This window comes from Acinonyx jubatus, chromosome E4, assembly GCF_027475565.1.
Source record: "Acinonyx jubatus isolate Ajub_Pintada_27869175 chromosome E4, VMU_Ajub_asm_v1.0, whole genome shotgun sequence".
Taxonomy (NCBI): domain Eukaryota; kingdom Metazoa; phylum Chordata; class Mammalia; order Carnivora; family Felidae; genus Acinonyx; species Acinonyx jubatus.
In genome coordinates, this window is record NC_069395.1 from 65,232,202 (window position 1) to 65,246,709 (window position 14,508).

General features: G+C 49.6%; 1 long non-coding RNA gene across 1 annotated transcript; it reads left to right on the forward strand.

The window, feature by feature from the left end:
- The first annotated feature begins 8,126 nt into the window (after positions 1-8,126).
- On the forward strand, positions 8,127-13,825 carry LOC106968640 (uncharacterized). Its single transcript, XR_008293131.1, has 4 exons — positions 8,127-8,636; positions 8,862-9,427; positions 10,057-10,127; positions 12,313-13,825. It is a non-coding gene; the product is annotated as an uncharacterized LOC106968640 (long non-coding RNA).
- The last annotated feature ends 683 nt before the right edge of the window (positions 13,826-14,508 follow it).

The following is a 14,508-nucleotide window of genomic DNA, read 5'->3' on the forward strand; positions in this document are numbered from 1 at the left end:
TGGTCTAGTAGAATCCTCGTCAGCCCCAACAGGCTGGATTGGGGCCAGAGACCTCTGTCCTGAGTAGGATTCAATGGAAAGTCAAAGTGGAGTCTGACGTTGTGAACTTAGTCGTGTTACCTCCAGATCTGGAATAATGACCATTTACAGTCTAAGAATGCCTGGTTGGGGTTGGAGGCATTGCTCTGAGACTCCTTACGACAGCTTTGGGCTTCCCTGCTTTTCAAAATTCGGGTGTCAAAATATATACTTTATCACTACTCCCTGACAAAGCTGTTGCGTATCCGACATTCAAACCAAATGCTCATCTTTCCACTGGAATTTAGTTTCCCCTTCCTCATGGCTGTACTCTCCTTAGTTGATATTTATAAAGCACCCAAAGGGGCGTCTGGGGGGGCTCGGTGGGTTGAGCGTCCGACACTTGATTAAGGCTCAGGTCGTGATCCCAGGGTCATGGGATCGCGCCCCGCGTCGGGCTCCATGCTGAGCAGGGAGCCTGCTTGGGATTCTCTCTCTCTATCTCTCTCTCTCCCCCTCTGACCCTTTAACTGAAAAAAATAATAAATAACTAAACAAACAAATAAATAAATAAGTAAATACGAACATATCTAATGTTTGGCAACTTCTTTCCTCTGTAGTATGTGACCAGAAAGGAAGGAACGGCTCCTTTCAGGCTCTGCCCCTCCTCAGTTTTGAGTCCTGCTGCCCTGTGTCTCCCTGTCTTCTGCCGTAAGCAATAAGGTGTCATTGTCAGGGACTCTGTGCCCCGAGAAGACAAGAGAAAACCAAGTCAAGGCGACTTACGTGGAAATTTAAGCATTTTTAAGAATGGCACGGTTGGCTTAATTTCTCATATAATTGAGACTCTCTAACGGTATTAGAAGTTAACGGGTCTATACATAGCTGGTAGAAAACAAACAAAAAACCCCATCCAATTAGACCTAGTTTCTGTAAAGATAGTAAGTCCAAGAAGAACACAAATTCTGCAGAAATACAGAAAACGGACCAGATCCGATGCATCAGCGTTTTCCTGCCTTAGCAATCAAGGTGACAGATGGATTCTCCGATGGGCCTCGGGGGTGCGGATCCGCACAGGCCATCCATCCGTATGGTCTTGTCCCCCCAGCACGCTAATGCTCTGTCAGGGACCTGCCAAACCGCTCACTCATTGGGTCACCGCCACAGCCTGTGTCACCGTTTAGTGACAGGCTGTCCTCTGTTCCTCGGCCATTCCAGGGAGCACCATAACTGTCACAGTCAGGAGCTGGCCGTTCATACCCTGAGTCCAGGGCACTCACCACCCCTGTCCCCGTGCTCCGAGCCTGGCCCATCCTCACCACCCTGGGCTAAGACGTCAAGCCAGATGAGCAAACACCCAGACCGCCTGCGTGTGGAGGGCAGACGCCAAGGCTCACCTGGCTCCACCATCTCCCAGGAAGCTTCCGCCATCGCAGATGGCTACTGATGCCCGCTCTGTTCCCTCCTCGTGGAGCCGCCTTCACTATCCTAGACTCTGCTGCCTTCAAAGGCCAGAGGGTTGAGCACAGCTGAGGGGCCACAGAGGCCACGTGTGGGGCTGGAGTGGCCGTCCCTGCTTCTGACACCGGCAAAGACCTGTGGGAGCTGAGACGCGTGTAGGCCTGAAAAATGGGGCCACTGTGGGTCCCTCGAGACCTCCCAGCCTGAGTTCTCGCTCTGAGGAGCACACACCCATTCCTCTCCCTCCTCTGTTAGGAAATTACTTTTCCCAGAAAACAGGTGCTTCCTCGGGCCCTGAGAACCCATTGTCCTTCCCTTGGGCCAGTCTTTGGGCCCACTTTCTTTTTTTTTTTTTTTAACGTATTTACCATTTTAATGTTTTATTTTATTTTTGAGACAGAGAGACAGAGCATGAGTGGGGGAGGGTCAGAGAGAGAGGGAGACACAGAATCCAAAGCAGGCTCCAGGCTCTGAGCCGTCAGCACAGAGCCCGACGCGGGGCTCGAACTCACAGACGGTGAGATCGTGACCTGAGCCGAAGTCGGAAGCTCAACCGACTGAGCCACCCAGGTGCCCCTGGGCCCACTTTCAGGCATGCTCCTGTGTGAGAAGTCTCTGTTCTTCTGCTCTGTTCTTTATCATGGTTCTACCCAGAGTCTTATCTTCCAGTCACGTCACGTGGCCATACCGAGCCACGTGACATTTATTGCATGATAATTTCATGCAGTGGTATGTTGGTGAGTGTTCAAAAATCAGCTTTGGGTGGGGAAGGGGGAGGAAGATCTGACTGGCAGCATCGGCTCGTTTCCGTAGGGGAAATACTCTGTCCGTGGCCAATTTCCAGCTACCAGTGTGACATTCCAGAACTTGGGAGCTGGGAACACGTGCACACGGACTCCAGCACACCCGCGAAGGTGAGCCCATCACCACAGCTTGGCCTCTGGTCTTGTCCAAATCCTGACATTTCTGGGAGGCGAGGAGATCAGATAGTAGTTTTTTAGGGTGTAATGATATCTATTATTGAATATTAAGACTTACAAACTAGGGGCGTCTGGGGGGCTCCGTCGGTTGGGCATCCGACTTTGGCTCAGGTCACGATCTCATGGTTTGTGAGTTCGGGGCCCACGGTGGGTGAGCTCAAGCCCCCTCTGGGCTCCGCGCTCTCTCTGCACCTCGCTCACCCGCACGCGCTCTCTCTCAAAAATAAATAAACAAATAAACACGTAAAAAAAAGAACTACAAACAATAAGGGCACCTGGGTGACTCAGTCAGGTAAGCAGCTGACTCTTGATCTCAGCTCAGGTCACGATCTCATGGTTGGTGAGATCGAGCCCCGCGTCGGGCTCTGTCCCGACAGAGCAGACCCTGCTTGGGATTCTCTTTCTCCCTCTCTCTCTCTCTGCCCCTTCCCTGCTCCTGCTCTCTCTCTCAAAATTTAAATAATTTAAATAAATTAATTTTAAAAAAAAGGAATTGCCAGAAAAGTTTCTTTAGTGAACAAAAAAGGAGTTACAAACTATAGCTTCTATTTAAAAATGCAAATTTAAAAATATGGAGGGGTTTTCCACACTGTGTAGGATAGGATAAGGGTTTCTGGCCTCAAAATTATGAGAAACTAAAAACAAACTGGGTTCATAGCACCGTTAATAGGTGGAGGTCAACACCGCTTTCGTCTAAGGGCCATGTACTCAGACTGGCAGGCTTAGCGGGGCACATCGTTTTATTCCCATTCTGTACAGGACAACTTGCAGGTGTTCACACAGGTGCTGGCTGAATACTACATTCGCTGGAGGCAGGTGGATTGTCACACAGACCACAGGCAGACCTTCAAAGGAAATATCCGGAAACTGGTTTTCACAGCCCCTGAAAACCTTCCTCCATGAAGGGCTATAGAAGGATCAAGAAAAAGGAGAGGGGGCTTTGGGAGGAAAGTTACAATTGTACCGCCCTCCCTGGGGCGGGCTATTAGCTCCTTATCATCACATCTTGCGAGAGAAGATCTACTCGGGCACCTGCATCTGGGGACCTGCTGAGAAAGCTCCAGTGGCCTTAGCAGGGGGAAGAGGCAGAGAAAGAGAAAGTAGGGGCTGCATTTGAGAAAGACGTGCAGCCCACGGAGCGCAGGGTCCAGCCTGCGTGGGCCCAGGAGGGAGACGGCAGGCCGGGAGACATTCTAAATTCGATCCAACGGTTGGCCTGAGAGGTGAGGGGATGAGGGAAACGTAGGAGGGAGGTTCTGTGTGGGGAGAGCAGCCCACAGCCCGAGGATGGCATCGGGAGCCTAAATGAGACAAAAACAAGCAAACAGACAGACCCAGGAAGGAGAGTCCCTTCAAATGTCTCGCCACGCACGTCCTTAGAGGGCCTGTTAAGAGCCTGCCATCCGCTGACCTCTGCTCCTTCCGGGCGCCCTGGGCTCAGGAAGTGCTGGGAAGCCCCACTTTGGGGTGACTATTACAACGTTGACGTGCTGGATACTTGGCCCAGACACCCAGTTTCTGAAAGAAGACTGTGTTTTGTGATCCGAACGTCCATCCAGGGAATGATCTCATACTTCGGAGGGAGCAGAGACTTTCTGGAACTCATGCGGGTTTTCACGTGAGGGCAGGAAAGAGCTTCCCCTGGGGAATCCATGTTGAAGGAGCAGCAGGGGACAAGAAGAGGGACAAGAAGAGAGGAGCTGGTGGACCGGGGATTCGGTGGTTAATGGGAGCGGCGGGGACCAGCCCACTGTGCTGAGTTCCGCGGGGCGGGCCCCGTGGCAGCCCAGGCGTCTGGCAGGAGTGGGGACCAGCCCCAGCCGTGGGAGGGGTTCCTTCAACCCACTCTGAACCGTGGTGAAGGCCTGGCTTAAAAATGCAACTTTTAATAAAATGATACATTTCCAGACAGAGTTATCGCCCGAGTCAAAATTCCCTGGGACAGATCCCACTCCCATCCTGAGTCTGTGCGAGTCTTCTTGTGGCCCTTTCCCCGGACTCACAAAGGGTGAGAACTGAGCACACACCCTCCCTCGTCCCCCCTCCCAGCCCAGCCTCCCCGAGAGGCCAACGGTGGGGGGGGGGGGGGGGGAAGAGGGCAATCTTCCCCACTAACCAAATTTCATCCTGTGACGTTTCAGAGGCAGAGTGAGACACAGCCCTCCTCGCAGGCAGACACCGGCTCCCGTTTGGGGAATCTGCCCCCCGAGACACGTGTCCAGCTCCTTAGGGAAAGAGTCATGATAAAAGGTATTAATAGGAAGCTGAATTAACGGGGACCGTCCTTAAACATTCTGCCAGGGTGGCGGCCGCAGAGATGTCTGCAGCACAAGCTGGAGTTTTTGCTTCGCTCCAGGCAGTGGGGTGTTTGCACAGTGTGTTTGTGTGTGTGTGTGTGTGTGTGTGTGGCTCTTCTGTGAGCTGCCACCTCGGCCACCCCGGGGCTGCAGCTGGTGTTGATGGCACAGAAGCGCTGAGTCACTGGCTGTTCAGCGGCCCTTACATCACGTTCCATTGTCCTTTCTTCCTTTCTAGGCTTTTAAGGGCTCTTTCTGTGTTTTTGTTTTGTTCTGTGTTTGCCCCAAGCTTATCCCCGCTTGGAAATCTGGGGTGTCAAAACTGAGAGGCACCCGGCTAGTGAACAAAGCCCCGGGCAGAGAGGGGCAGCGCCGCCCCCCACCCCCCACCCCCCCATGCTGAGAACCACCCAGCACCGGGATCTGCACTCCCAGGCGCCTGGAGGCGGGAGCGGCAGGTGCCTCGGGTGGGCTCTCCCTGCTGCTCGGGTTTGAACTGGAGCTGATGAGTTTCACAGTCTCTTCAGGCCCTGTTTTAGCACCAGCGTAACAGGTGGTGCTGATTATCGTGTGACATAAATTCTTGGAGAGCTAGCCTCTGCAGAGGGCCATGCAGATTTGTCTAAAGGACTGTTTTGACCCAACAAACTCGTTGCTTTATTGGGAGAAAAAAAAAAAAAGGTTTGGTTATAAAAATACGTATTTATTATGGGAAAGTTGGGAGCATACACAGAAAAGCTTACGGGATAAAATAAAAAGGATCCAGAATCCATCACCGGAAAATGATCACTGTTAACATTTTGATGGGTAATTTTCTAACATTTTCCCTACGTATCAATGGATACCCACATACATTTTACATAATTGGGCCCACATTGTACATTTTATGTAAACTGAAAAATATTATGGGGTGCCTGGGTGGTTCAGCCGGTTCGGTTCAGGTCATGATCTCACAGTCTGTGGGTTCGAGCCCCGCGTCGGCTCTGTGCTGACAGCTCAGAGCCTGGAGCCTGCTTCAGATTCTGTGTCTCCCTCTCTCTCTCTGCTCCTCCCCTGCTCGTGCTCTGTCTCTGTCTCTCTCTCTCTCTCTCTCTCAAAAATAAATAAATAAACACTAGAAGAATTTTAAACTGAAAAGTATTCCATGAATATACTTTTAGCCATTAAACCATATTCTAGAAGGGCTACAAATTGGTCCAGTATAAGCAACAAGGGACGGTTAGATCTTTAACTTTTTCTTTTTTTAATGTTTACTTTATTATTTTTGAGAGACAGAGACTGAGCATAAGCAGGGAAGGGACAGAGCGCCAGAGGGAGACACAGAATCTGAAACAGGCTCCAGGCTCTGAGCTGTCAGCACAGAGCCCAACGCGGGGCTTGAACTTGGGAACGGTGAGAGCCAAAGTCAGACGTTTAACCGACTGAGCCCCCCAGGCGCCCCTCTTTAACTATTTTCTTTGCAGTCACTTCATTTCTAGTTCTGGGATCCTTTTCTTTCCAAGATAGCCTCACCTATAAATCTCACCTCTGCAGCGTTGCTGAAGCATTTTCTTGGGTAACCATCTTTTCTCTCCTGCCTTCTGAGCAACCCCTAATGCGCATCTAGACGCGTCAGGGATTCTCAAGCGTGAGGGTCCGTCAGAACGAGCTGGAAGGCTCAGAAGAGGGTGCTTCATCCCCAGAGTTTCAGACTCAGTAGGGCTGGCCGTGTGGGGGACAAGTTTCCCAGTAAGGCGGCCTATGCCTGTCCACCACAGAGACCACCGATGTGGGGGATGGATGGACAATTTCATTACTCCAACTCTCCTCCCAGCATTCTTGGTTCCTTGTGCGTTTCCCTTAGCGCCTTTATCTTGTGTCTAGAGCCCTTGCCTTTAACCACTACCTGTGCTGTCCCCTTGTGGTGTCACCTATGCATGCAGAGGACAGAAACAGTTCCTTTTCTTTTTTTTTTAAATTATTTTTTTTATGTTTATTTACGTTGAGGGAGAGCTTGAGCTGGAGAGAAGCAGAGAGAGGGGGAGAGAGAGAGAATCCCAAGCAGGCTTCGTGCTGTCAGCACAGAGCCCTATGCGGGGCTCGAAGTTGTGAACTGTGAGATCATGACCTGGACTGAAACCAAGAGTCGCGTGCTTAACCAACTGAGTCACTCAGGCGCCCCCACAAACAGTTTCTTAATGGAGAATTGGAACCAAAGGGTTTGGCGAGCTCCCCCCGCCCCCCCCCCCCCACAGTACCCAAGAGTGGAAGCCGGAGTGATTTGTCCTTCGTCATCACCACATCACGTTCTCCTAAAAAGCTGGCTCAGAAGGAAATGCACAGATGCCCAGACTATTTGTTAGAGGAAATGACACTTCATCCTCTCCCAACATCTGGTAATTCCTGAAAGATAGTCAGTCCCCATAATAGTGTGGGCTCCCCAGAAGCCTGTGTCTTCTTTCCCGGGGGGGACGTAGGGGGCAACCAAAGAGAACAGAGTCTATTTTTGGTGTCAGCCCGAGGGGACGCCTGAGGAGGGGAACAGGTCACCAGCACCACTGTTCTGTTCTGCGAACCAGCTACATGCTTCCTTCCTGTCCAGCCCCGAGCAACAGTCTCTTAAGTTTTGAATCGCCCGTGGGGAGCTGAAAAGAATTAGAAACGCCAACGTGGGCCGGAATGGCTAGACACAAGGGCAGATGGACCGACGATGTGGGGAGTCGAGATGTGGCAGGACTCTGGGCTGGGGGTGCAGCAAAGGAGGACAGAGCCGGGTGACACACGTGATGACTCAGAGGGACCCAGAGGCATCTGGCTGTCCCTTGGCTGGGAAATGCCAGTAATTTTTTGGCCCTAAGGCATCTTCTGGGACAAAAAGCAACAGGCAGAAAGACTAGGATGGGCGTGAGCGGGACGCCTGACTTCCCCAGGTTAACTGATTTCACGCAGGTGAGGACAGGCAAAGCCTTGAACTCAACAGAGAGCCGACGGGTGGGTGTCTCGGGAGCGACGGACCCCTATTCAGCATCGAGACCTGGGAGCCACCTTTTTTTTGTTTTTTAATGTTTTTATGTATTTTCGTGAGAGAGACAGAGTGTGAGCCGGGGAGGGGCAGAGAGAGGGAGACACAGAATCCGAAGCAGGCTCCGGGCCCCGAGCCGTCAGCACAGAGCCCGATGCGGGGCTCGAACTCACGAACCGCAAGATCGTGGCCCGAGCCGCAGTCGGACGCTTAACCGACTGGGCCACCCAGGCGCCCCGACCTTGGAGCAACCCTAAGTCGAGGTCTGAGAGAGGCAAATCCTGTTCTCATTAAACGAGCACAGGCCTGGGGGTGGGGGGGCGGGTGGCCGAGGTGGGGGTGGGGTGGGGAGGCACCCCTGCCACCAGATCTAAGGGCGTTTGTTGGGCCAAGCCCTTGTTTCGTCCCAGCCAGGCCACTCAGGCGAAAGCATCCTGGGAATTCGGCCTGTCAACACAAAGAGCATTTCCTTGTGTGGGTTTCCTGTTTAGGTCTGCGTAGAAACCCGGCGGATCGCGTGGCCTCGTAAATCCCCCAGACATTACTGATGTAGATGCTTTGGCCGGCTGCCCTGGGAAAATCACACACAAATAGAAGAAGGGAGGGGGGAGCACACTCACTCTCGAATTCTGGTGGGTTCCGGGCTCCGTGTGTTTGGATCTGTAAACGCAGGGGGTTGGGCTCGCCACGATGATCATTTAAGGTCCTTTCCAGCTTGGACTTTCTCAGACTCCACTTCCCTCCGGAGGGCCACCCGGAGCTCTCACTGTCCGGCTCAGGGACGGGGGGGTCTGCGGAAACAGAAGCAGGGGGAAGATCTCCGGCTGAAAATCCAGAAGCTTCTCCAGCATATCCTAGGGGCTCCTTCACAGAAAGAAGGTACTTTTGAACCCTGGTAATTCCCAGACTTTCCTAAACACTTAGGTTTGTCCCCAAAAAGACAGACACCGAGCTCAGGAGCATCACAGGGGTCTCGCAGCCGGGTTTCTGGCACAAAGCAAGTTCACAGGGCAGACCCCAAGGTGGTACACAAAGTGTGTGTTAGGAGACATCACCCGCTTTTAAGCTTTTTAAAGCTTTTTTAAAACTTCTTGTTCTCCTCAGTTTCTGCATCTGTCCAATGGGCATTCAGACTCGTTGGCTTAATGGAAGAAGCCGTGTTTGCATTCCTCTTCTGAGGCCGAACCCCCAGATGCTCTGGCAGACTCCACGTGGAGTCTGACCAGACGTGAGTACGGCTGGGAAAGGGACGGGGCAGGCACCAGATTTCTGCCCGAAGGTTCTCCTGTCCGCGTGCTGTGTTCCAGTGAGGATGTCCTGCTTTTCTCGTACTTCTGTGTGTTTCTGTTTTCTCCTTTGTCCTAGTGAGCGTTATTTAAAAAAAAAAAAAATTCTTTTCGGCCATATGGAACTGTCCTGTCTTAGGGGAGGGGGAAAGTACTAAAATGATACTGAGTAACAGGAAGTTAATCTCCTTAGTCTGGTAATGCAGGCTTCTAGTAAGTTAATTGGACTTTCCACCTAAACATGGATAAAGTCATTTACGCAGCAACATGTCTCCAGATGAGATGGCTCGCTTAGAATGCAAGCGTGGCTCTGGTCTTCGGGCTCTCGGGCATGAATTGTGACGCTTGTCTGTAAACCTCGTTCCCTTGGACACGTCCTTACAGGTAAATAAATCAGCAAAGGAGCGATTAGTTCCTAGGCCCCGTCCTGCTATTTATTTTCCAAATTCCACTTTTATATATCTGAGATATATTCTCCTTTCCCCCTACTGACTCTGAATGGGTAATCCACTGATGATGTGGGAGGAAGGTAAAATGATCTGAGGGTCTAAGTTTTCTGGGTCAGCACTCCCCAGAACACTGGTCCAGAGAAAAAGATTTTCAAAGGGGATTTCTATGCTCAGGATGCTGGGACAATGCTCTCAATGTCTTTGAGAGTCACAGGGCGCTCTGATGTGTTGAGAGCTCTGAAGGTTCACGCAATAAAGAAACGTGTTCAACTTCAACTCAGTATTTCCCAAACTTTTCTGATCAAGAAAAACTCTTTTAAGGGGCGCCTGGGTGGCTCAGTCGGGTGAGCGTCCGACTTGGGCTCAGGTGGTGATCTCATGGTTCGTGAGTTCGAGCCCTGCGTCGGGCTCTGTGCTGACAGCTCACGGCCTGGAGCCTGTTTCAGATTCTGTGTCTCCCTCTCTCTCTGCCCCTCCCCCGCTCACACTCTGTTTTTCTCTCTCTCAAAAGTAAATAAACATTTAAAAAATTTAAGAAAACCTCTTTTTGTATTATGTCTACAGGAGCTGATAATGAATGAAGGAATCAGTGTTTCACGGGACACATTTTGGGAAATGCTCCTTTCAGCCAAAAGGTAGTATTTACTGTCTTTTGTTTAGCACCTGGGGATATTCGAGAGACAGATATCAGCATGTAATGGAAATATTTCTGGCCTTTCCAGAATTTTAGCAGGCAATAGACCAGGATGAGCGTAGCTACGGAGAGGTTTTCATGGTAAACATATTAGAAAGAAACACACCGAAATTTCATTAGTGGCTATTGGTGGCCGGTAGAAGGAGAGGCGATTTTTTTCTTCTTTTTTTCTTCTCGCCTGTATCTTCCACAATGAGCATGAATTACTTCTGTATTGGGGGTGAGAAACAAAGTAAACTTTACTTCTTTCTTTTTGGAAGTTCATTCATTTATTTTGAGGGAGGGGGGAAGGGCAGAGAGAGAGGGAGAGACAATCCCAACCAGGATCCACGCTCGGTGCAGAGCCTGACGTGGAGCCTGATCTCACAACCATGAGATCAACCTGAGCTAAGATCAAGAGTCGGACACTTAACTGACTGAGTCACCCAGGCGCCCCTAAACTTTATCTTTTAAAGAAGAATTAATATCCAAGTTTCTTTGCACTCGTTCTTAATGAACACAACTACCTATCAGCAGAGAAGCCAACAGATACATCTCCTCCTTCCGGTTACTTCTCCCAGTGTCCTTGGGGTCCCATAGCCCTTGTCTGCCAGGCTCTGGGGTCTGTCCTTGGAGTATATACAGCCCCTTCAGATTTGCGAGAAAGTTAAACTGTTCACACTTGGTGGGAGAGTCAACCTGAGAACAGGAACCGGCCCCATCAAGCCCACTATCCTAAGTTGTTACAGGGTCACATGTCCATGAAGGAAGGGTTGGCATGCCAGTTGAGATTCTTGGCTGTAACCAATGAAGATCTCTTCTGGTTGACCTGAGCAGGAGGCAAATTTACGAGAAGACTACTGTGCAGTTTGCAGAATCAGTGAGAGGGCTAGAGAACCAGGTGATGGGAAATGAATGAGATCACGGGAGGCAAGGCACAGCCAAGGTCTTCACACAGGATGGTCTGCTTAGGATTCTGTCACTGGTGGTGTCATTGCCGGACAGCAGTTTGGGGCTCGGTCACCCCAAACACCTATCATCGTGCTGCTGGACAAAAATCCACCACATCATGTCCCCAAAGGGGGCCTCTGATTGGCCAAGCCCAGGATGGTTCCCTAGTTGCTGGGGCAAAGATAGAAACTCTGCCCTCTTTGGCTTCTAAAGTAGGGAGAGGAGACCCACCTCTTCTCTCCTTTGGCCTTCCCCCCCAAATGGGAAGGTTGTTTAAAGGTTGGGTAGCCAGAATGACCAACATGCATGACATTTAGGTATTCTGTAAAGGGGCTGCTAGGAGCTTGGAGAGACAGGCCAGATCGGGCCAGCCATGTTCAGAAGTGAGCTCACCCCCCTGGCGTTGTGTAATGAATGCGTGGTCTTCTTTCAACCGGATTCCTAAGATGGGCAAGCTTCCACCAAATCTCTCGATCACTGCCCCTCAAGAAGAACTGACCTCTCAGTAAAAACCACACTGAATAATAAAATAAGAATTACCATTTTCCAGAAGAACCAGAAGGCAAATGCAGAATCCCATCTGATGGCAAGGCTAGTTGTGTGCTCCTCCGTTGGGCCACGTGGATCGTCCATAGGGGGCTGACCAAAAGAAATGAAGGAATAATAAAGCATTGGAAGGATTGCTTTTTTTCTCTGAAGAACGTACAGGTTAGGGAAGCTGATTAAATAGGTTGATATGACCTTGGAGAAGAGCCCTACAGGTGCAGGGAATGGGAAAGGAGTGGACAATGTGAACGTGGGTCTTTCATTGACTTCCTCATTTGGGGATAGCTCTTTCTGCGTGCAAGCTTCCAAACATGGGGGTCGAGTCCAGAGACCGAAAGACGAGGTCCAGGGAGAGAGTCAAGGTGGTCATGGCTGCTGTCAGATTCTTGGATGGCAGGCACAGCCCCAAACCCCGGCCATATAGGCAGAAACTGCTTGGCTTGATCACAGCAGAGTTTGGAATCTAAGGAGTGTTAATTGGAAAGCAGTGATTAAAAAATGAGAAAAATCTCTTTGTTCTGGAACTAATACAGATATGTTCATCTCAGAGTAAGGGAGGTATAGTGTGAGAGCCTCAGGAAGTTGACTTTACATAGAAAGTCTATATTATTATGATTTTCCACAGTGAATTGCTTCTCTTTTGCTTCTAGAGTGTCCGGACCCTTGCACAGTTTCCATTGCTGATGGGACCTTCTGAGCACTGTCAACATACCCACAGAGAAGGGGTTTCCAACTCACGCAATCACACTCTCCAGTCAGATGTGGAACAAGAAAATACTTCCCAGAAATGCAAAGAAGAAAACAAACCAAGTTCATTGCCTTGGGTAACATGAGTTCTTGCCCATTTGAAAGTGGGATCTTAATCTTCCTAGAAGATCTCTTTCTAGATTTCTTCTAGAAAGAGAGGACACGCCATACCTTAGACAGTGTAGTTACGGGCAGGTGCTCTATCACCTGGTACTGAGTCCCACTGCCATCTACAAGATTTAACAATCAGTTGTAAGAACATCTAACGTGAAGAAACGTTTAAGAACTCAAGGGGTCTCTTGGGATTGGAGGTCCATCCATTCCTGGAAAGGTTGAGATAAGTCACGTGATGCCTTTTCTGTAACCCCAACATTTCTCCAAGGAAATCTTTGAAGGAAAAAGTTCACAAAGGAGTAGACTGAGGACTGCAGCGGAGACAGTGGGGGGGGGGGGGGCGGGGGGATGTTCCATGGTTCCCTTCACTGTAGAGGCTGTTGGGAACAGGGGTTCAGTAAAGCAGACTGCAATTTCCAGTATCTGGTGCATGGATAATGTTCTTTCACCTTTGGATGTGTCCTTAGGTGACTGGACAGTGAGTAGAAGGTCTCAAAGAAGAGTCTGATATAGCATCTGCCCTAGACCAGGAAGGATGGGGCCAGGGCCCAGGAAACTGGTTTAGGCCCAGAGCGAACATCTTTGTCCTCAGTTCTGTTAAAAGATGGTGTCGGGGCGCCTGGGTGGCTCAGTCAATTGGGCATCCGACTTTGGTTCAGGTCATGATCTTGCAGTTTGTGAGTTTTGGCCTCGTGTTGGGCTCTGTGCTGACAGCTCAGAGCCTGGACCCTGCTTCGGATTCTCTGTCTCCTCCTCTCTCTGCCCCTCCCATGTTCATGCTCTGTCTCTGTCTCTCAATAATAATAAATAAACGTTAAAAAAAATAATCCAGTGAAGAAATGGGCAAAAGACATGAATAGACACTTCTCCAAAGAAGACATCCAGATGGCCAACTGACACATGAAAAAATGCTCCACATCACTCATCATCAGGGAAATACAAATCAAAACCACAGTGAGATGCCACCTCACACCTGTCAGAATGGCTAACATGAACAACTCAGGCAACAACAGATGTTGGCGAGGATGCGGAGAAAGAGGATCTCTTTTGCACTGTTGGTGGGAATGCAAGCTGGTGCAGCCACTCTGGAAAACAGTATGGAGATTCCTCAAAAATTAAAAATAGAACTACCCTACAACCCAGCAATTGCACTACTAAATATTTATCCAAGGGATACAGGGGTGCTATTTCAAAGGGGCACATGCACCCTAATGTTTATAGCAGCACTATTGACAAGAGCCAAAGTCTGGAAAGAGCCCAAATGTCCATCAATGGATGAATGGATAAAGAAGATGTGGTATATATATACACACACACACACACACACACACACACACACACAATGGAGTATTACTCGGCAATCAAAAAGAATGAAATCTTGCCATTTGCAACTACGTAGATGGAACTGGAGGGTATTATGCTACGCGAAATTAGTCAGAGAAAGACAAATATCATATGACTTCACTCATATGAGGACTTTAAGACACAGAACAGATGAATACAGGGAAGGGAAGCAAAAATCATATAAAAACAGGGAGGGGGACAAAGCATAAGAGACTCTTAAATACGGAGAACAAATAGAGGGTTACGAGAGGGGTTGTGAGAGGCGGAATGGGCTAAATGGGTCAGGGGCATTAAGGAATCTATTCCTGAAATCATTGTTGTATTACATGCTAACTAACCTGGATGTAAATTAAAAAAATAAAATTAAAAAAGAAAGATGGTGTCTATAGTCAGGTGACTTGTGTTTCATCCCAGCTCCGCACATTTTACCAGTTGTGGGACTTTAAGAAATTCCCTAACCTTTCTGTGGCTTAGTTTTCTCATTTGTTAAAGGAAGGGGAGACTACGACCTGCCTCATAGGATTTTCCTGGGTATTAAACACGTTAACTCATGGAAAGTGCTCACCGCAGTGCCGGGCACATAAGTCATTGTAATCAAGCAATTGCGTGATAAGCATTATGCTTCAATGTTACCAGAGCCG